Source organism: Bombina bombina, chromosome 8 (genome assembly GCF_027579735.1).
Source record: "Bombina bombina isolate aBomBom1 chromosome 8, aBomBom1.pri, whole genome shotgun sequence".
Classification (NCBI taxonomy): Eukaryota; Metazoa; Chordata; class Amphibia; order Anura; family Bombinatoridae; genus Bombina; species Bombina bombina.
In genome coordinates, this window is record NC_069506.1 from 39,572,280 (window position 1) to 39,595,261 (window position 22,982).

Here is a 22,982-nt window from a genome sequence, read left to right on the forward strand (position 1 = left end):
AGGTAATCGAACAGATTAAAATTCCTAGGAATGGCATGGACAGAGAGACTCTATTAAAAAGGAAAGAAATGTGGTGGATCCACAAGTTGGAAACTTTGGCTCCTAAAGGTTTAAATCGGGACTTTGATTTATCTTGCTATTTCTCATACACTGATACACTAATCTAGGTCATTGGATAGTTAGCAAAACCTTCAGTTAAAAGTTCAGTTGTGCATATGTAATGAATTTGTTTAAATTAATAAGATAGGTGTGAGCATTTTGTACTGTCAATCATTGTTGCTACATTATTGTTTTTAATTATTACTTACTTTACAGATTGTCCTGTTGCTAAAGAGAGCCACAAGATGGTGCCAGAGTACAATTGCAGAGAGACTGGCGTGAAAATGAATGTTTAAAAATAGAATCTTCTGTATAGCTAAGTATAGCATGATTAAGTGACATATGGTCACGAAACGTTGCTGTTTTTATGTCTGAATAAAGCATATTGAAAATATATTAGTGCTGTGGACATTTCACATTCTAAGGATTACATGTGGGGTTTGGCAGTTTTACCCCTGCCTACACGTGCACTGGTTACAGGAGTGCTGGCCCTCACTGGGATACTCAGAAGATGGCAAGAGACCACCAAAATATTTTGGATCTTTCATTAGAAAATCTTCAAATTAAAATAGATGAGTTGAACAACACGGCATGTGATAAAAGCTTACAGGGTTTACTGTCCAGTGATGAGTCAGATGGAGAAATAGCATCTACTCTAAAAAAAAAAGGAAAATGTGAATCAGAAGAAAAAAAGGAGAGCAGAAGGCAGCCTATCTACTATCCTGTCTAAAAAACAAATAATAGCACTGCGTATGTACATTTCAATTCTTTCTTTTAAAATGACTTTGGATATTCACTATACACCTCTGTGCCTACATCTACTATATGAGTCACATAACAACATTAGTGGCAGAGACTTAATTAGGAACCACTGTGCCAAGGTGCAAAACTGGAGACTGAACTGCGTTCTGCCCCGTGTATGCCAAGCTCCATGCACGTCTACACACACATATTCAAAGCTCCAAATCCTGCGACTGATGTATTCTAAATGTTTATTTTGGCTCCTAAAAAAACTAATAAAAATTGTGTTCCTCCCTTGCTGTTCTTAAATATATAATGTTTTTTTATAGATTTACAAGAGTTGGCAAACAAGTCCTAATTTTGTCATAAAAAAAACCCTTTAGAGACTCTTAAAATATTTTTAAAGTTATCTTGACTATCTAGTGGATTCTCCCACATATTGTTTCCCACAAAAACATTCTAGAAGGTAGATTATATTTTTTTTCAGTGCAACGTATTAGATGTTTAATCTCATATTCCCTACCTGTGACATTTGATCTAAATTTCTTTCTTTTTTCTTAGTGTATACAGGCTTTGCAGGCAAAACATGGGAAGAAGCCTTTCAATTCTTGACCTTGAAGGTCTTTATCCATCCTATGATTATTTTTTAGTTCTGTAGGAGCTAGCCTGTTCTTCAGATTGTTAGCTCTTCTATAAATGAATTCTGGTTTCTCTCCTATTATATCCTTTAGTTATTAATCTAGTTTTAGTATGTCCCAGAGTTTTCTTCTTATTTTTTCTACCTTTTTATGATCATTACTGAATTGGGTTATGAATGGTGCCCTTGGTCTTTTGTCATTATTTCAGTGTTTTTTAGGGTTATTTAATATATCGTTCCTATTTCTACTCTTTACTGCTTCTATTTGTTTATCTATTGCTTTACTTTTTAAAGCCTCTATCTACAAATTTCCTTTTTTAATATTTCAGATTGTTCAAGAATGTAGTGTTCTTGTGAATAGTTCTTTTTTTATTCTCAATAACTGCCCCTTAGGGATATTTCTTTTTCGATGTTCAAGATGACAGCTATCTGCATGTATATAATTATTGCTGTCCACTTCTTTGAAGTGTGTTCTAATACAGGTGGCCCTCAGTTTACAACGGTTCAATTTGCACCGTTTCAGAATAACCTTTTTTTTCAGTCATGTGACTGTTATTGAAAATCATTGAGCAGTGCATTAAATAAAATAGCCAGTAGGTGGAGCTGTCTGCTTGTGTTGCAAGAAGGATATGCAAGCCAAGCACACAAGCAGGCTGAAATTAATCAGTGTAGCTAGCTAGACCTGAGTTATCGAGCAGCTTTCAAAGGAACAAGATCTTCCTGTCTATAAGTCCGTCCAGATTGGAATGCATAGAAAGAACTGTTTGCAAAAAAATGCAAGTAAAGTCTGTGTTGTGTGATTTTTTATTAGGTTTATAATGCTGTTTTAGCAAATGTTTTTGTTCATTTAACTTAGTTTAATGATATATTCTGTGTCTAATGCTGTTTAGCATTTAAAGTCTTTATTTTAAAGCTTTAAAAATAATGTATTAGGTGTTACTTATGACAATTTTGAGAGGGGCCTGGAACCTAACTCCCTCACTTCCCATTGACTTACATTATAAACTGGGTTTCAATTTACAACGGTTTTCGATTTACAACCATTCCTTCTGGAACCTAACCCCGGCGTAAACTGAGGGCTACCTGTATTGAATTGGTTATTTGTTATGAAGATCTCCAGATCCAGGAAGATAATTTTGTCCTTACTGATATCATAAGTGAATTTGAGGTTTTTGTCATTATTATTCATTTTACTGTAAAATTCTTCAAATTGTTGCTTATCCCCTTTCCAAATCATAAAAATATCATCAATGTATCTTTTAAACAGACCAGGTTCGCTCCCAGCAATGTATTTTGCACCAGGGCCCTCTTTTGAGTAGGTCCACTACTGCATTCATGTAACATTCCAGAGACACCCTGCGTACATTACACCAGTGTTTTTCAACCAGTGTGCCGTGGCACACTAGTGTGCCGTGAGAGATCCTCAGGTGTGCCACGGCAGACTGACAACAGTGTGACATATTTTTTAAACTTTGCTTGTTTTTTACTCCCAGTGCAGGGGTAGTTTGTAGGAGGCATGGCATAACAGCACAATACATACAGTATGTGTGTGTTTGTGTGTATGTGTATATATATATGCTGTATTAGGCTACAATGTGTGATTTTTTTTTAATTTTGGGATGGTGGTGTGCCACAGGATTTTTTAATGTAAAAAAGTGTGCCACGGCAAAAAAAAGGTTAAAAATCACTGCATTACACGTCTAAAACCTAATTACACATGAAAATGTCTCCTTTAAAACTATGTAGAGTTTGAAAATGAACCAATGAGATATGAAAGTCTATACCTTAGCAAACGTAAGCATAGTGTAAGTTTCACTTTCTGCTGAAATAAAACTTAGATAGCAATTGCTGCTTCCTGGTTTTGCATGAAACAACCTAACTGAAGGTAAGTGCTCAGTGTATGTCTGTGTTAGAACTGACAGTGTGTTCATTTGCTTCAGGAAGAAATCTAGTGCAGTATGCAAACTATCTCCGCTTTACACTTATATTTAGAGCAAGTTGGTGCTCTAAATATAGCCACAGCTATTGGCTAAGATGTGGAAATGTCACCTCTCAGCCAAATAGTGTTCTGCAGTGGGTTGCCTTAGCAGCTCCGTGCATTAAACGCTTCACACAGATAAAGGAACTTTCAGCATGAAGTCTTTAATACTTCATGACTGAAAGCCCCTTTATTTGTTCCAATGGTAAATCCTAGCGTTTCATCACTTTCAATATTATTTACTAATAAATACAACTTTGCAGTTATGATATTTATGCTTTTAAAAATTGTATTCATTTAAACACAATACTTTTGTTAATGATGAGTTGTAAAATCTCATTGGAAAAATAAGATTATATTGTACTTAAAGGGACAGAAAACCCCAAAAATTGCATGATTTAAATAGAGCATGCAATTTAAAACAACTTTGTAATTTACTTTTATTGTCACAGTTGTCTTTGTTCTTCTGGTATCTTTTTTTGAAAAGCAGGAACATAAACTCGTGTTTGGAGCACTATAAGGCAGCAATTTAGGGTTAAAGATTAGGGTTAGGAATGGATTAGGGAATAGAGTTTGGGATTCGGTGACTTCAGGAACAGTGAGTACCTATTTGGGGGTTAGACTTTAGGTTTTTTTTGGGATGGCTTTTTTTTTTTAGATGAGGGTTTTTTGGGTTGCAAAAGAGCTGATTGCCCTTTTAAGGCCATAAAAGAGCTGAATGCCCTTTTAAGGGCAATGCCCATACAAATACCCCTTTAGGGGCAATGGGTAGTTTAGGGTTTTTTAGTGTTAGTTTTTTTTTATTTTAGGGGGTTTGGTGGGTGGGGGGTTTTACTGTTAGGGGGGGCTTAGTATTTTCTACATGTAAAAGAGTTATTTAACTTAGGGCAATGCCCTACAAAAGGCCCTTTTAAAGGCTATTCGTAGTTTAGGTTAGATTAGGGGGGTATTTTGGGGGGCTTTTTTATTTTCATAGGGATTTGGTTTAATTTTTTTATTTTTGATAATTTGGTTTATTTTTTTCTGTAATGTTAGACTTTTTTATTTTTTGTAATTTTAGATTAAAGGGACACTGAACCCAAATTTTTTTCTTTCGTGATTCAGACAGAGCATGCAATTTTAAGCAACTTTCTAATTTACTCCTATTATCAATTTGTCTTCATTCTCTTGCTATCTTTATTTGATAAAGAAGGCATCTAGGCTTTTTTTGGTTCAGACCTCTGGACAGTACTTTTTATTGGTGGATTAATTTATCCACCAATCAGCAAGAACAACCCAGGTTGTTCACCAAAAATGGGCCGGCATCTAAACTTACATTCTTGCATTTCAAATAAAGATACCAAGAGAATGAAGACAATTTGATAATAGGAGTAAATTAGAAAGTTGCTTAAAATTGCATGCTCTATCTGAATCCCGAAAGAAAAAAATTGGGTTCAGTGTCCCTTTTCATTTAATCTTAGTTTTTTTATTTTAATTGTAACATAGTATTTTTTTATTTAATATAATTCGGGTTAATTTAGGGGATGTTAGTTTAGGGGGTTTAATAATTAAATTAGTTATTTGCATTGTGGGGGGTTGGCCGTTTAGGAGTTAATATCTTAATTAGGTTTATTGTGTTGTGGGGGGTTGGCGGATTAGGGGTTAATATGTTAATTAGATACTTTGTGATGTGGGGGTTGGCAGATTAGGGGTTAATGAGGTTTATTGTGATGTGAGGGTTGCCGGTTTAGGAGTTAATATCTTAAATTAGGTTTATTGCATTGTGGGGGGTTGGCAGATTAGGGGTTAATATGTTAATTAGATACTTTGTGATGTGGGGGATGACGGATTAGGGGTTAATAGGTTTATTAGCTATATTGCGATGTGGGGGTTGGCGGATTAGGGGTTAATATATTTTATTAGTATTGTGGCAGGGGATGGCGGTTGACAGGTAGATAGATACAGCACATGCGTTAGGTATTTGTTAATACTTCCAGGGAGTTACCGTAATCACATTTTCAGTGCAAGGCTTGCTGCACCTGCTTATGTGTAGTGAGATGAAAATGGATTAACATCAGTAGGATGTTAATAGTATAGGAAGAGGTAATAGCAGTAGGTAAGGTCAGCAGGTGCTGGGTGTATAGGAAGAGGTATTAGCAGCAGGTAAGGTCAGTAGGTGCTGGGTGTATAGGAAGAGGTATTAGCAGCAGGAAAGGTCAGTAGGGTGCTGGGTGTATAGAATAAGGTAATAGCAGTAGGTAAGGTCTGTAGGGTGCTCGGTGTATAGGATATGGTATTAGCAGTAGGTAAGGTCAGTAAGGCACTGGGTGTACAGGAATAGGTATTAGCAGCAGATAAGTTCAAAAGGATACTAGGTGTATAGGAAGATGTATTAGCAGTAGGTAAGGGCAGTATGGTGCTGGGAGTATAGGAAGAGGTATTAGCAGCAGGTAAGGTCAGTAGGGTGTGGGGTGTAAAGGAAGAGGTATTAGCAGCAGGTAAGGTCAGTAGGTGCTGGGTGTATAGGAAGAGGAATTAGCAGCAGGTAAGGTCAGTAGGGTGATGGGTGTATAGGATGATGTATTAGCAGCAGGTAAGGGCAGTATGGTGCTGGGAGTATAGGAAGAGGTATTAGCAGCAGGTAAGATCATTAGGTGCGGGGTGTAAAGGAAGAGGTATTAGCAGCAGGTAAGGTCAGTAGGATGTTGGGAGTATAGGAAGAGGTAATAGCAGCAGGTAAGGTCAGTAGGTGCTGGGTGTATAGGAAGAGGTATTAGCAGCAGGTAAGGTCAGTAGGTGCTGGGTGTATAGGAAGAGGTATTAGCAGCAGGAAAGGTCAGTAGGGTGCTGGGTGTATAGGATAAGGTAATAGCAGCGGGTAAGGTCAGAAAGGGTGCTGGGTGTATAGGATAAGGTATTAGCAGTAGGTAAGGTCAGTAAGGTACTGGGTGTATAGGAATAGGTATTAGCGGCAGGTAAGTTCAAAAGGATACTGGGTGTATTAGCAGTAGGTAAGGGCAGTATGGTGCTGGGTGTATAGGAAGAGGTGTTAGCAGCAGGTGAGGTCAGTAGGGTGCTGGGTGTATAGGATAAGGTATTAGCAGTAGATAAGGTCAGTAAGGTACTGGGTGTATAGGAATAGGTATTAGAGACAGGTAAGTTCAAAAGGATACTGGGTGTATAAGAAGATATATTAGCAGTAGGTAAGGGCAGTATGGTGCTGGGTGTATAGGAAGAGGTATTAGCAGCAGGTAAGGTCAGTGGGTGCTGGGAGTATAGGAAGAGGTATTAGCAGCAGGTAAGATCATTAGGTGCTGGGTGTATAGGAAGAGGTATTAGCAGCAGGTAAGGTCAGTAGGTGCTGGGTGTATAGGAAGAGGTATTAGCAGCAGGTAAGGTCAGTAGGTGCTGGGTGTATAGGAAGAGGTATTAGTAGCAGGTAAGGCAAGTAGGATGCTGGGTGTATAGGATGAGTTATAAGTAGCAGGTAAGGTCAGTATGTGCTGGGTGTATAAGAAAAGGTATTAGCAGCACGTAAGGTCAGTAGGGTGATGGGTGTATAGGAAGAGGTATTAGCAGCAGGTAAGGTCAGTATGGTGCTGGGTGTATAGGAAGAGGTATTAGCAGCAGGTAAGGTCAATAGGATACTGGGTTTATATGACAAGGTATCAGCAGTAGGTAAGGTCAGTAGGGTGCTGTGTGTATAGGAAGAGGTATCAGCAGCAGGATAATGTCAGTAGGTGATAGGTGTATAGGAAAAGGTCAGTAGAGTGCTGGGTGTATATGAAGAGGTTTTAGCAGCAGGATAATGTCAGTAGGTGATAGGTGTATAGGAATAGGTCAGTAGGGTGCTGGGTGTATAGAAAGAGCTATTAGCAGCAGGTAAGGTCAGTGAGTGCTGGGTGTATAGGAAGAGCTATTAGCAGCAGGAGAGGTCAGTAGGGTGCTGGGTGTATAGGAAGAGCTATTAGCACCAGGTAAGGTCAGTATGGTGCTGGGTGTATATGAAGAGGTACTAGCAGGAGGTAAGGTCAGTAAGGTGCTGGGAGTATATGAAGAGGTAATAGCAGCAGGTAAGGTCAGTAGATGCTGGGTGTAAAGGAAGAGGTATTAGCAGCAGGTGAGGTCAGTAGGTGCTGGGTGTATAGGAAGAGGTATTAGCAGCAGGTAAGGTCAGTAGGTGATGGGTGTATAGGAAGAAGTATTACCAGCAGATGAGGTCAGTAGGTGCTGGGTGTATAGGAAGAGGTATTAGCAGCAGGTGAGGTCAGTAGGTGCTGGGTGTATAGGAAGAAGTATTACCAGCAGATGAGGTCAGTAGGTGCTGGGTGTATAGGAAGAGGTATTAGCAGCAGGTAAGGTCAGCAGGTGCTGGGTGTATGGGAAGAGGTATTAGCAGCAGGTAAGGTCAGTAGGGTGCTGGGTGTATAGGAAGAGGTATTAGCAGCAGGTAATGTCAGTAGGATACTGGGTGTACAGGAATAGGTACAAGCAGCAGGTGAGGTCAGTAGGTGCTGGGTGTATAGGAAGAGGTATCAGCAGTAGGTAAGGTCAGTAGGGTACTGGGTGTATAGCAAGAGGTATTAGCAGCAGGTGATGTCAGTAGGGCGCTGGGTGTATAGGAAGAGGTATTAGCAGCAGGTAAAGTCAGTAGGGTGCTGGGTGTATAGGAAGAGGTATTAGCAGCAGGTGAGGTCAGTAGGTGCTGGGTGTATAGGAAGAGGTATTAGCAGCAGGTAAAGTCAGTAGGGTGCTGGGTGTATAGGAAGAGGTATTAGCAGCAGGTGAGGTCAGTAGGGTGCTGGGTGTATAGGAAGAGGTATTAGCAGCAGGTGAAGTCAGTGGGTGCTGGGTGTATAGGAAGAGGTATTAGCAGCAGGTGAGGTCAGTAGGTGCTGGGTGTATAGGAAGAGGCATTAGCAGCAGGTAAAGTCAGTAGGGTGCTGGGTGTATAGGAAGAGGTATTAGCAGCAGGTGAGGTCAGTAGGTGCTGGGTGTATAGGAAGAGGTATTAGCAGCAGGTAAAGTCAGTAGGTGCTGGGTGTATAGGAAGAGGTATTAGCAGCAGGTGAGGTCAGTAGGTGCTGGGTGTATAGGAAGAGGCATTAGCAGCAGGTAAAGTCAGTAGGGTGCTGGGTGTATACGAAGAGGTATTAGCAGCAGGTGAGGTCAGTAGGTGCTGGGTGTATAGGAAGAGGTATTAGCAGCAGGTAAGGTCAGTAGGTGCTGGGTGTATAGGAAGAGGTATTAGCAGCAGTTGAGGTCAGTAGGGTGCTGGGTGTATAGGAAGAGGTATTAGCAGCAGGTGAGGTCAGTAGGGCGCTGGGTGTATAGGAAGAGGTATTAGCAGCAGGTGAGGTCAGTAGGGCGCTGGGTGTATAGGAAGAGGTATTAGCAGCAGGTAAGGTCAGTAGGGTGCTGGGTGTATAGGAAGAGTTATTAGCAGCAGGTAAGGTCAGCAGGTGCTGGGTGTATAGGAAGAGGTATTAGCAGCAGGTAAGGTCAGTAGGGTGCTGGGTGTGAAGGAAGAGGTATTAGCGGCAGGTAATGTCAGTAGGATACTGGGTGTACAGGAATAGGTACAAGCAGCAGGTGAGGTCAGTAGGTGCTGGGTGTATAGGAAGAGGTATCAGCAGTAGGTAAGGTCAGTAGGGTACTGGGTGTATAGCAAGAGGTATTAGCAGCAGGTGATGTCAGTAGGGCGCTGGGTGTATAGGAAGAGGTATTAGCAGCAGGTAAAGTCAGTAGGGTGCTGGGTGTATAGGAAGAGGTATTAGCAGCAGGTGAGGTCAGTAGGTGCTGGGTGTATAGGAAGAGGTATTAGCAGCAGGTAAAGTCAGTAGGGTGCTGGGTGTATAGGAAGAGGTATTAGCAGCAGGTGAGGTCAGTAGGGTGCTGGGTGTATAGGAAGAGGTATTAGCAGCAGCTAAAGTCAGTAGGTGCTGGGTGTATAGGAAGAGGTATTAGCAGCAGGTGAGGTCAGTAGGTGCTGGGTGTATAGGAAGAGGCATTAGCAGCAGGTAAAGTCAGTAGGGTGCTGGGTGTATAGGAAGAGGTATTAGCAGCAGGTGAGGTCAGTAGGTGCTGGGTGTATAGGAAGAGGTATTAGCAGCAGGTAAAGTCAGTAGGTGCTGGGTGTATAGGAAGAGGTATTAGCAGCAGGTGAGGTCAGTAGGGTGCTGGGTGTATAGGAAGAGGTATTAGCAGCAGGTGAGGTCAGTAGGGCGCTGGGTGTATAGGAAGAGGTATTAGCAGCAGGTAAGGTCAGTAGGGTGCTGGGTGTATAGGAAGAGTTATTAGCAGCAGGTAAGGTCAGCAGGTGCTGGGTGTATAGGAAGAGGTATTAGCAGCAGGTAAGGTCAGTAGGGTGCTGGGTGTATAGGAAGAGGTATTAGCAGCAGGTAATGTCAGTAGGATACTGGGTGTACAGGAATAGGTACAAGCAGCAGGTGAGGTCAGTAGGTGCTGGGTGTATAGGAAGAGGTATCAGCAGTAGGTAAGGTCAGTAGGGTACTGGGTGTATAGCAAGAGGTATTAGCAGCAGGTGAGGTCAGTAGGGTGCTGGGTGTATAGGAAGAGGTATTAGCAGCAGGTGAGGTCAGTAGGGTGCTGGGTGTATAGGAAGAGGTATTAGCAGCAGGTGAGGTCAGTAGGTGCTGGGTGTATAGGAAGAGGTATTAGCAGCAGGTAAGGTCAGTAGGTGCTGGGTGTATAGGAAGAGGTATTAGCAGCAGGTAAGGTCAGTAGGGTGCTGGGTGTATAGGAAGAGGTATTAGCAGCAGGTGAGGTCAGTAGGGCGCTGGGTGTATAGGAAGAGGTATTAGCAGCAGGTAAGTCAGTAGGTGCTGGGTGTATAGGAAGAGGTATTAGCAGCAGGTAAGGTCAGTAGGGTGCTGGGTGTATAGGAAGAGTTATTAGCAGCAGGTAAGGTCAGCAGGTGCTGGGTGTATAGGAAGAGGTATTAGCAGCAGGTAAGGTCAGTAGGGTGCTGGGTGTGAAGGAAGAGGTATTAGCGGCAGGTAATGTCAGTAGGATACTGGGTGTACAGGAATAGGTACAAGCAGCAGGTGAGGTCAGTAGGTGCTGGGTGTATAGGAAGAGGTATCAGCAGTAGGTAAGGTCAGTAGGGTACTGGGTGTATAGCAAGAGGTATTAGCAGCAGGTGATGTCAGTAGGGCGCTGGGTGTATAGGAAGAGGTATTAGCAGCAGGTAAAGTCAGTAGGGTGCTGGGTGTATAGGAAGAGGTATTAGCAGCAGGTGAGGTCAGTAGGTGCTGGGTGTATAGGAAGAGGTATTAGCAGCAGGTAAAGTCAGTAGGGTGCTGGGTGTATAGGAAGAGGTATTAGCAGCAGGTGAGGTCAGTAGGGTGCTGGGTGTATAGGAAGAGGTATTAGCAGCAGCTAAAGTCAGTAGGTGCTGGGTGTATAGGAAGAGGTATTAGCAGCAGGTGAGGTCAGTAGGTGCTGGGTGTATAGGAAGAGGCATTAGCAGCAGGTAAAGTCAGTAGGGTGCTGGGTGTATAGGAAGAGGTATTAGCAGCAGGTGAGGTCAGTAGGTGCTGGGTGTATAGGAAGAGGTATTAGCAGCAGGTAAAGTCAGTAGGTGCTGGGTGTATAGGAAGAGGTATTAGCAGCAGGTGAGGTCAGTAGGTGCTGGGTGTATAGGAAGAGGCATTAGCAGCAGGTAAAGTCAGTAGGGTGCTGGGTGTATAGGAAGAGGTATTAGCAGCAGGTGAGGTCAGTAGGTGCTGGGTGTATAGGAAGAGGCATTAGCAGCAGGTAAAGTCAGTAGGGTGCTGGGTGTATAGGAAGAGATATTAGCAGCAGGTGAGGTCATTAGGGTGCTGGGTGTATAGGAAGAGGTATTAGCAACAGGTGAGGTCAGTAGGTGCTGGGTGTATAGGAAGAGGCATTAGCAGCAGGTAAAGTCAGTAGTGTGCTGGGTTTATAGGAAGAGGTATTAGCAGCAGGTGAGGTCATTAGGGTGCTGGGTGTATAGGAAGAGGTAATAGCAGCAGGTAAGGTCATTAGGGTGTTGGGTGTATAGGAAGAGGTATTAGCAGCAGGTGAGGTCATTAGGGTGCTGGGTGTATAGGAAGAGGTATTAGCAGCAGGTGAGGTCATTAGGGTGCTGGGTGTATAGGAAGAGGTATTAGCAGCAGGTAAGGTCAGTAGGGTGCTGGGTGTATAGAATAAGGTAATAGCAGTAGGTAAGGTCTGTAGGGTGCTGGGTGTATAGGATATGGTATTAGCAGTAGGTAAGGTCAGTAAGGCACTGGGTGTACAGGAATAGGTATTAGCAGCAGGTAAGTTCAAAAGGATACTAGGTGTATAGGAAGATGTATTAGCAGTAGGTAAGGGCAGTATGGTGCTGGGAGTATAGGAAGAGGTATTAGCAGCAGGTAAGGTCAGTAGGTGCTGGGTGTATAGGAAGAGGAATTAGCAACAGGTAAGGTCAGTAGGGTGATGGGTGTATAGGATGATGTATTAGCAGCAGGTAAGGGCAGTATGGTGCTGGGAGTATAGGAAGAGGTATTAGCGGCAGGTAAGATCATTAGGTGCGGGGTGTAAAGGAAGAGGTATTAGCAGCAGGTAAGGTCAGTAGGATGTTGGGAGTATAGGAAGAGGTAATAGCAGCAGGTAAGGTCAGTAGGTGCTGGGTGTATAGGAAGAGGTATTAGCAGCAGGTAAGGTCAGTAGGTGCTGGGTGTATAGGAAGAGGTATTAGCAGCAGGAAAAGTCAGTAGGGTGCTGGGTGTATAGGATAAGGTAATAGCAGCGGGTAAGGTCAGAAAGGGTGCTGGGTGTATAGGATAAGGTATTAGCAGTAGGTAAGGTCAGTAAGGTACTGGGTGTATAGGAATAGGTATTAGCGGCAGGTAAGTTCAAAAGGATACTGGGTGTATTAGCAGTAGGTAAGGGCAGTATGGTGCTGGGTGTATAGGAAGAGGTGTTAGCAGCAGGTGAGGTCAGTAGGGTGCTGGGTGTATAGGATAAGGTATTAGCAGTAGGTAAGGTCAGTAAGGTACTGGGTGTAATTAGGAATAGGTATTAGAGACAGGTAAGTTCAAAAGGATACTGGGTGTATAAGAAGATATATTAGCAGTAGGTAAGGGCAGTATGGTGCTGGGTGTATAGGAAGAGGTATTAGCAGCAGGTAAGGTCAGTGGGTGCTGGGAGTATAGGAAGAGGTATTAGCAGCAGGTAAGATCATTAGGGACTGGGTGTATAGGAAGAGGTATTAACAGCAGGTAAGGTCAGTAGGTGCTGGGTGTATAGGAAGAGGTATTAGCAGCAGGTAAGGTCAGTAGGTGCTGGGTGTATAGGAAGAGGTATTAGTAGCAGGTAAGGTCAGTAGGATGCTGGGTGTATAGGATGAGTTATAAGTAGCAGGTAAGGTCAGTATGTGCTGGGTGTATAAGAAAAGGTATTAGCAGCACGTAAGGTCAGTAGGGTGATGGGTGTATAGGAAGAGGTATTAGCAGCAGGTAAGGTCAGTATGGTGCTGGGTGTATAGGAAGAGGTATTAGCAGCAGGTAAGGTCAATAGGATACTGGGTTTATATGACAAGGTATCAGCAGTAGGTAAGGTCAGTAGGGTGCTGTGTGTATAGGAAGAGGTATCAGCAGCAGGATAATGTCAGTAGGTGATAGGTGTATAGGAAAAGGTCAGTAGAGTGCTGGGTGTATAGGAAGAGGTTTTAGCAGCAGGATAATGTCAGTAGGTGATAGGTGTATAGGAATAGGTCAGTAGGGTGCTGGGTGTATAGAAAGAGCTATTAGCAGCAGGTAAGGTCAGTGAGTGCTGGGTGTATAGGAAGAGCTATTAGCAGCAGGAGAGGTCAGTAGGGTGCTGGGTGTATAGGAAGAGCTATTAGCACCAGGTAAGGTCAGTATGGTGCTGGGTGTATATGAAGAGGTATTAGCAGGAGGTAAGGTCAGTAAGGTGCTGGGAGTATATGAAGAGGTAATAGCAGCAGGTAAGGTCAGTAGGTGCTGGGTGTAAAGGAAGAGGTATTAGCAGCAGGTGAGGTCAGTAGGTGCTGGGTGTATAGGAAGAGGTATTAGCAACAGGTAAGGTCAGTAGGTGCTGGGTGTATAGGAAGAAGTATTACCAGCAGATGAGGTCAGTAGGTGCTGGGTGTATAGGAAGAGGTATTAGCAGCAGGTGAGGTCAGTAGGGTGCTGGGTGTATAGGAAGAGGTATTAGCAGCAGGTGAGGTCAGTAGGGCGCTGGGTGTATAGGAAGAGGTATTAGCAGCAGGTAAGGTCAGTAGGGTGCTGGGTGTATAGGAAGAGTTATTAGCAGCAGGTAAGGTCAGCAGGTGCTGGGTGTATAGGAAGAGGTATTAGCAGCAGGTAAGGTCAGTAGGGTGCTGGGTGTATAGGAAGAGGTATTAGCAGCAGGTAATGTCAGTAGGATACTGGGTGTACAGGAATAGGTACAAGCAGCAGGTGAGGTCAGTAGGTGCTGGGTGTATAGGAAGAGGTATCAGCAGTAGGTAAGGTCAGTAGGGTACTGGGTGTATAGCAAGAGGTATTAGCAGCAGGTGATGTCAGTAGGGCGCTGGGTGTATAGGAAGAGGTATTAGCAGCAGGTAAAGTCAGTAGGGTGCTGGGTGTATAGGAAGAGGTATTAGCAGCAGGTGAGGTCAGTAGGTGCTGGGTGTATAGGAAGAGGTATTAGCAGCAGGTAAAGTCAGTAGGGTGCTGGGTGTATAGGAAGAGGTATTAGCAGCAGGTGAGGTCAGTAGGGTGCTGGGTGTATAGGAAGAGGTATTAGCAGCAGGTAAAGTCAGTAGGTGCTGGGTGTATAGGAAGAGGTATTAGCAGCAGGTGAGGTCAGTAGGTGCTGGGTGTATAGGAAGAGGCATTAGCAGCAGGTAAAGTCAGTAGGGTGCTGGGTGTATAGGAAGAGGTATTAGCAGCAGGTAAAGTCAGTAGGTGCTGGTGTATAGGAAGAGGTATTAGCAGCAGGTGAGGTCAGTAGGGTGCTGGGTGTATAGGAAGAGGCATTAGCAGCAGGTAAAGTCAGTAGGGTGCTGGGTGTATAGAATAAGGTAATAGCAGTAGGTAAGGTCTGTAGGGTGGTGGGTGTATAGGATATGGTATTAGCAGTAGGTAAGGTCAGTAAGGCACTGGGTGTACAGGAATAGGTATTAGCAGCAGGTAAGTTCAAAAGGATACTAGGTGTATAGGAAGATGTATTAGCAGTAGGTAAGGGCAGTATGGTGCTGGGAGTATAGGAAGAGGTATTAGCAGCAGGTAAGGTCAGTAGGGTGTGGGGTGTAAAGGAAGAGGTATTAGCAGCAGGTAAGGTCAGTAGGTGCTGGGTGTATAGGAAGAGGAATTAGCAACAGGTAAGGTCAGTAGGGTGATGGGTGTATAGGATGATGTATTAGCAGCAGGTAAGGGCAGTATGGTGCTGGGAGTATAGGAAGAGGTATTAGCGGCAGGTAAGATCATTAGGTGCGGGGTGTAAAGGAAGAGGTATTAGCAGCAGGTAAGGTCAGTAGGATGTTGGGAGTATAGGAAGAGGTAATAGCAGCAGGTAAGGGTCAGTAGGTGCTGGGTGTATAGGAAGAGGTATTAAGCAGCAGGTAAGGTCAGTAGGTGCTGGGTGTATAGGAAGAGGTATTAGCAGCAGGAAAAGTCAGTAGGGTGCTGGTGTATAGGATAAGGTAATAGCAGCGGGTAAGGTCAGAAAGGGTGCTGGGTGTATAGGATAAGGTATTAGCAGTAGGTAAGGTCAGTAAGGTACTGGGTGTATAGGAATAGGTATTAGCGGCAGGGTAAGTTCAAAAGGATACTGGGTGTATTAGCAGTAGGTAAGGGCAGTATGGTGCTGGGTGTATAGGAAGAGGTGTTAGCAGCAGGTGAGGTCAGTAGGGTGCTGGGTGTATAGGATAAGGTATTAGCAGTAGGTAAGGTCAGTAAGGTACTGGTGTAATTAGGAATAGGTATTAGAGACAGGTAAGTTCAAAAGGATACTGGGTGTATAAGAAGATATATTAGCAGTAGGTAAGGGCAGTATGGTGCTGGGTGTATAGGAAGAGGTATTAGCAGCAGGTAAGGTCAGTGGGTGCTGGGAGTATAGGAAGAGGTATTAGCAGCAGGTAAGGATCATTAGGGACTGGGTGTATAGGAAGAGGTATTAACAGCAGGTAAGGTCAGTAGGTGCTGGGTGTATAGGAAGAGGTATTAGCAGCAGGTAAGGTCAGTAGGTGCTGGGTGTATAGGAAGAGGTATTAGTAGCAGGTAAGGTCAGTAGGATGCTGGGTGTATAGGATGAGTTATAAGTAGCAGGTAAGGTCAGTATGTGCTGGGTGTATAAGAAAAGGTATTAGCAGCACGTAAGGTCAGTAGGGTGATGGGTGTATAGGAAGAGGTATTAGCAGCAGGTAAGGTCAGTAGGTGCTGGGTGTATAGGAAGAGGTATTAGCAGCAGGTAAGTCAGTAGGATACTGGGTTTATATGACAAGGTATCAGCAGTAGGTAAGGTCAGTAGGGTGCTGTGTGTATAGGAAGAGGTATCAGCAGCAGGATAATGTCAGTAGGTGATAGGTGTATAGGAAAAGGTCAGTAGAGTGCTGGGTGTATATGAAGAGGTTTTAGCAGCAGGATAATGTCAGTAGGTGATAGGTGTATAGGAATAGGTCAGTAGGGTGCTGGGTGTATAGAAAGAGCTATTAGCAGCAGGTAAGGTCAGTGAGTGCTGGGTGTATAGGAAGAGCTATTAGCAGCAGGAGAGGTCAGTAGGGTGCTGGGTGTATAGGAAGAGCTATTAGCACCAGGTAAGGTCAGTATGGTGCTGGGTGTATATGAAGAGGTACTAGCAGGAGGTAAGGTCAGTAAGGTGCTGGGAGTATATGAAGAGGTAATAGCAGCAGGTAAGGTCAGTAGGTGCTGGGTGTAAAGGAAGAGGTATTAGCAGCAGGTGAGGTCAGTAGGTGCTGGGTGTATAGGAAGAGGTATTAGCAGCAGGTAAGGTCAGTAGGTGCTGGGTGTATAGGAAGAAGTATTACCAGCAGATGAGGTCAGTAGGTGCTGGGTGTATAGGAAGAGGTATTAGCAGCAGGTGAGGTCAGTAGGGTGCTGGGTGTATAGGAAGAGGTATTAGCAGCAGGTGAGGTCAGTAGGGCGCTGGGTGTATAGGAAGAGGTATTAGCAGCAGGTAAGGTCAGTAGGGTGCTGGGTGTATAGGAAGAGGTATTAGCAGCAGGTAAGGTCAGCAGGTGCTGGGTGTATAGGAAGAGGTATTAGCAGCAGGTAAGGTCAGTAGGGTGCTGGGTGTATAGGAAGAGGTATTAGCAGCAGGTAATGTCAGTAGGATACTGGGTGTATAGGAATAGGTACTAGCAGCAGGTGAGGTCAGTAGGTGCTGGGTGTATAGGAAGAGGTATTAGCAGCAGGTAAGGTCAGTAGGGTACTGGGTGTATAGCAAGAGGTATTAGCAGCAGGTGATGTCAGTAGGGTGCTGGGTGTATAGGAAGAGGTATTAGCAGCAGGTAAAGTCAGTAGGGTGCTGGGTGTATAGGAAGAGGTATTAGCAGCAGGTGAGGTCAGTAGGGTGCTGGGTGTATAGGAAGAGGTATTAGCAGCAGGTAAGGTCAGTAGGGTGCTGGGTGTATAGGAAGAGGTATTAGCAGCAGGTGAGGTCAGTAGGGTGCTGGGTGTATAGGAAGAGGTATTAGCAGCAGGTAAAGTCAGTAGGTGCTGGGTGTATAGGAAGAGGTATTAGCAGCAGGTGAGGTCAGTAGGTGCTGGGTGTATAGGAAGAGGCATTAGCAGCAGGTAAAGTCAGTAGGGTGCTGGGTGTATAGGAAGAGGTATTAGCAGCAGGTAGGTCAGTAGGTGCTGGTGTATAGGAAGAGGTATTAGCAGCAGGTAAAGTCAGTAGGTGCTGGGTGTATAGGAAGAGGTATTAGCAGCAGGTGAGGTCAGTAGGTGCTGGGTGTATAGGAAGAGGCATTAGCAGCAGGTAAAGTCAGTAGGGTGCTGGGTGTATAGGAAGAGGTATTAGCAGCAGGTGAGGTCAGTAGGTGCTGGGTGTATAGGAAGAGGTATTAGCAGCAGGTAAGGTCAGTAGGTGCTGGGTGTATAGGAAGAAGTATTACCAGCAGATGAGGTCAGTAGGTGCTGGGTGTATAGGAAGAGGTATTAGCAGCAGGTGAGGTCAGTAGGGTGCTGGGTGTATAGGAAGAGGTATTAGCAGCAGGTGAGGTCAGTAGGGCGCTGGGTGTATAGGAAGAGGTATTAGCAGCAGGTAAGGTCAGTAGGGTGCTGGGTGTATAGGAAGAGTTATTAGCAGCAGGTAAGGTCAGCAGGTGCTGGTAGTATAGGAAGAGGTATTAGCAGCAGGTAAGGTCAGTAGGGTGCTGGGTGTATAGGAAGAGGTATTAGCAGCAGGTAATGTCAGTAGGATACTGGGAGTACAGGAATAGGTACAAGCAGCAGGTGAGGTCAGTAGGTGCTGGGTGTATAGGAAGAGGTATCAGTAGTAGGTAAGGTCAGTAGGGTACTGGGTGTATAGCAAGAGGTATTAGCAGCAGGTGATGTCAGTAGGGCGCTGGGTGTATAGGAAGAGGTATTAGCAGCAGGTAAAGTCAGTAGGGTGCTGGGTGTATAGGAAGAGGTATTAGCTGCAGGTGAGGTCAGTAGGTGCTGGGTGTATAGGAAGAGGTATTAGCAGCAGGTAAAGTCAGTAGGGTGCTGGGTGTATAGGAAGAGGTATTAGCAGCAGGTGAGGTCAGTAGGGTGCTGGGTGTATAGGAAGAGGCATTAGCAGCAGGTAAAGTCAGTAGGGTGCTGGGTGTATAGGAAGAGGTATTAGCAGCAGGTGAGGTCATTAGGGTGCTGGGTGTATAGGAAGAGGTAATAGCAGCAGGTAAGGTCATTAGGGTGCTGGGTGTATAGGAAGAGGTATTAGCAGCAGGTGAGGTCATTAGGGTGCTGGGTGTATAGGAAGAGGTATTAGCAGCAGGTGAGGTCATTAGGGTGCTGGGTGTATAGGAAGAGGTATTAGCAGCAGGTAAGGTCAGTAGGTGCTGGGTGTATAGGAAGAGGTATTAGCAGCAGGTAAGGTCAGTATGGTGCTGGGTGTATAGGAAGAGGTATTAGCAGCAGGTGAGGTCATTAGGGTGCTGGGTGTATAGGAAGAGGTATTAGCAGCAGGTAAGGTCAGTAGGTGCTGGGTGTATAGGAAGAGGTATTAGCAGCAGGTAAAGTCAGTAGGTGCTGGGTGTATAGGAAGAGGTATTAGCAGCAGGTGAGGTCAGTAGGTGCTGGGTGTATAGGAAGAGGCATTAGCAGCAGGTAAAGTCAGTAGGGTGCTGGGTGTATAGGAAGAGGTATTAGCAGCAGGTGAGGTCAGTAGGTGCTGGGTGTATAGGAAGAGGTATTAGCAGCAGGTAAAGTCAGTAGGTGCTGGGTGTATAGGAAGAGGTATTAGCAGCAGGTGAGGTCAGTAGGTGCTGGGTGTATAGGAAGAGGCATTAGCAGCAGGTAAAGACAGTAGGGTGCTGGGTGTATAGGAATAGGTATTAGCAGCAGGTGAGGTCAGTAGGTGCTGGGTGTATAGGAAGAGGCATTAGCAGCAGGTAAAGTCAGTAGGGTGCTGGGTGTATAGGAAGAGGTATTAGCAGCAGGTGAGGTCAGTAGGTGCTGGGTGTATAGGAAGAGGTATTAGCAGCAGGTGAGGTCATTAGGGTGCTGGGTGTATAGGAAGAGGTATTAGCAGCAGGTGAGGTCAGTAGGGTGCTGGGTGTATAGGAAGAGGCATTAGCAGCAGGTAAAGTCAGTAGGGTGCTGGGTGTATAGGAAGAGGTATTAGCAGCAGGTGAGGTCATTAGGGTGCTGGGTGTATAGGAAGAGGTATTAGCAGCAGGTGAGGTCATTAGGGTGCTGGGTGTATAGGAAGAGGTATTAGCAGCAGGTAAGGTCAGTAGGTGCTGGGTGTATAGGAAGAGGTATTAGCAGCAGGTAAGGTCAGTATGGTGCTGGGTGTATAGGAAGAGGTATTAGCAGCAGGTGAGGTCATTAGGGTGCTGAGTGTATAGGAAGAGGTATTAGCAGCAGGTAAGGTCATTAGGGTGCTGGGTGTATAGGAAGAGGTATTAGCAGCAGGTGAGGTCAGTAGGTGCTGGGTGTATAGGAAGAGGTATTAGCAGCAGGTAAGGTCAGTAGGTGCTGGGTGTATAGGAAGAGGTATTAGCAGCAGGTAAGGTCAGTATGGTGCTGGGTGTATAGGAAGAGGTATTAGCAGCAGGTGAGGTCATTAGGGTGCTGGGTGTATAGGAAGAGGTATTAGCAGCAGGTGAGGTCAGTAGGGTGCTGGGTGTATAGGAAGAGGTATTAGCAGCAGGTGAGGTCAGTAGGGTGCTGGGTGTATAGGAAGAGGTATTAGCAGCAGGTGAGGTCAGTAGGGTGCTGGGTGTATAGGAAGAGGTATTAGCAGCAGGTGAGGTCATTAGGGTGCTGGGTGTATAGGAAGAGGTATTAGCAGCAGGTAAGGTCAGTAGGTGCTGGGTGTATAGGAAGAGGTTTTAGCAGCAGGTAAGGTCAGTAGGTGCTGGTGTATAGGAAGAGGTATTAGCAGCAGGTGAGGTCAGTAGGGTGCTGGGTGTATAGGAAGAGGTATTAGCAGCAGGTGAGGTCAGTAGTGTGCTGGGTGTATAGGAAGAGGTATTAGCAGCAGGTGAGGTCAGTAGGGTGCTGGGTGTATAGGAAGAGGTATTAGCAGCAGGTATGGTCAGTAAGGTGCTGGGTGTATATGAAGAGGTATTAGCAGGAGGTAAGGTCAGTAAGGTGCTGGGAGTATATGAAGAGGTATTAGCAGCAGGTAAGGTCAGTAGGGTGCTGGGTGTATAGGAAGAGGTATTAGCAGCAGGTAAGGTCAGTAGGATGCTGGGAGTATATGAAGAGGTATTAGCAGCAGGTAAGGTCAGTAGGATGCTGGGTGTATAGGAAAAGGTATAAGCAGCAGGTAAGGTCAGTAGGGTGCTGGGTGTATAGGAAGAGGTATTAGCAGCAGGTGAGGTCAGTAGGGTGATGGGTGTATATGAAGAGGTATTAGCAGCAGGTAAGGTCAGTAGGATGCTGGGTGTATAGGAAGAGGTATTAGCAGCAGGTGAGGTCAGTAGGGTGATGGGTGTATATGAAGAGGTATTAGCAGCAGGTAAGGTCAGTAGGATGCTGGGTGTATAGGAAAAGGTATAAGCAGCAGGTGAGGGTCAGTAGGGTGCTGGGTGTATAGGAAGAGGTATTAGCAGCAGGTGAGGTCAGTAGGGTGCTGGGTGTATAGGAAGAGATCTCATCCTGGTATATGGTCTGAACAATAAAACATGCAAGGAAATACATCATGAGTATGACCATATATGTAACTAAATAAACATAGAAGGGAGAGAGGTGTATGATAAACTTTTATTTATATTAAGATGAAGAAGATGATAATGCATTTGTTTTACAAAATAAGTGCAACAGCAGTACGAATACTGTTACTGATCTTGACAAGTTACTGCCTGTCACAGCTGCTACTGATTATATCCTGTATGTCCCACCCCTCGGTCAGCTGACTACATGCTTTCGGAAGCTGCAGGCTGATTTCAAGCTAAAGAAAAAGTGCGCCTCTGGGACTATAAACAGTGAGTGTGTCAGTATACTGTGTCTGTATATAGTGTGTGTCAGTATACTGTGTGTCTGTATACTGTTAATGTGTCAGTATACTATGTGTCTGTATACAGTGTGTGTGTCAGTATACTATGTGTCTGTATACAGTGTGTGTGTCAGTATACTGTGTGTCTGTATACTGTGAATGTGTCAGTATACTATGTGTCTGTATACAGTGTGTGTGTCAGTATACTGTGTGTCTGTATACTGTGAATGTGTCAGTATACTATGTGTCTGTATACAGTGTGTGTGTCAGTATACTGTGTCTGTATACAGTGAGTGTGTCAGTATACTATGTGTCTGTATACAGTGTGTGTGTAGTTATACTGTGTGTCTGTATACTGTGTCTGTATATAGTGTGTGTCAGTATACTGTGTGTCTGTATACTGTGAATGTGTCAGTATACTATGTGTCTGTATACAGTGTGTGTGTCAGTATACTATGTGTCTGTATACAGTGTGTGTGTGTGTGTGTCAGTATACTATGTGTCTGTATACAGTGTGTGTGTCAGTATACTATGTGTCTGTATACAGTGAGTGTGTCAGTATACAGTAAATGTGTCAGTATGCTATGTGTCTGTATACAGCGAGTGTGTCTGTATACAGTGAGTGTATCAGTATACTGTGTCTGTATAAAGTGTGTGTCAGTATACTGTGTGTCTGTATACAGTGAGTGTTTCAGTATACTGTGTCTGTATACAGTGAATGTGTCAGTATACTATGTGTCTGTATACAGTGAGTGTGTCAGTATACTATGTGTCTGTATACAGTGTGTGTGTCAGTATACAGTGTGTGTGTCAGTATACTATGTGTCTGTATACAGTGTGTGTGTCAGTATACTATGTGTCTGTATACAGTGTGTGTGTCAGTATACTATGTGTCTGTATACAGTGAGTGTGTCAGTATACTATGTGTCTGTATACAGTGAGTGTGTCAGTATACTATGTGTCTGTATACAGTGTGTGTGTGTCAGTATTCTGTGTCTGTATATAGAGTGTGTCAGTATACAGTAAATGTGTCAGTATACTATGTGTCTGTATACAGCGAGTGTGTCTGTATACAGTGAGTGTATCAGTATACTGTGTCTGTATATAGTGTGTGGCAGTATACTATGTGTCTGTATACAGTATGTGTGGCAGTATACTATGTGTCTGTATACAGTGTGTGTCAGTATACTATCTGTCTGTATACAGTGAGTATGTCAGTATACTATGTGACTGTATAGAGTTCGTGTGTGTCAGTATACTATGTGTATTTATACAGTGTGTCAGTATACTATGTGTCTATATACAGTGTGTGTCAGTATACTATGTGTCTGTATATAGTGAGTGTGTCAGTATACTATGTATCTGTATACAGTGAGTGTATTTCAGTATACTATGTGACTGTATAGAGTGTGTGTGTGTCAGTATACTATGTGTCTGTAGTGAGTGTGTCAGTATACTATGTGTCTGTATACAGTGTGTGTCAGCATACTATGTGTCTGTATACAGTGTGTGTCAGTATATTATGTGTCTGTATACAGTGTGTGTGTCAGTATACTATGTGTCTGTATACAGTGTGTGTGTCAGTATATTATTGCTCTATACTGTGAGTGTGTCAGTATACTATGTGTCTGTATACAGTGTGTGTGTATCGGTATACTATGTGTCTTTATACAGTGTGTGTCAGTATACTATGTGTCTGTATACAGTGTGTGTGTATCGGTATACTATGTGTCTTTATACAGTGTGTGTCAGTATACTATGTGTCTGTATACAGTGTGTGTGTATCGGTATACTATGTGTCTTTATACAGTGTGTGTCAGTATACTATGTGTCTGTATACAGTGTGTGTATCGGTATACTATGTGTCTTTATACAGTGTGTGTCAGTATACTATGT

The 22,982-nt window shown here is 44.1% G+C and overlaps 1 protein-coding gene across 2 annotated transcripts in view; it reads left to right on the top strand.

The window, feature by feature from the left end:
* The first annotated feature begins 3,326 nt into the window (after positions 1 to 3,326).
* Positions 3,327 to 22,982, top strand: part of LOC128638385 (uncharacterized) — a 39,964-nt gene continuing 20,308 nt past the window's right edge. The window contains exon 1 of one of the 2 annotated variants that reach the window (XM_053690316.1): positions 3,327 to 3,362. The gene's annotated coding sequence lies outside the window, so the exon portion shown is untranslated. Of the gene's footprint in view, positions 3,363 to 21,013; positions 21,076 to 22,982 lie in introns of those variants that run through there. The other variant, XM_053690315.1, reaches the window with a different exon arrangement.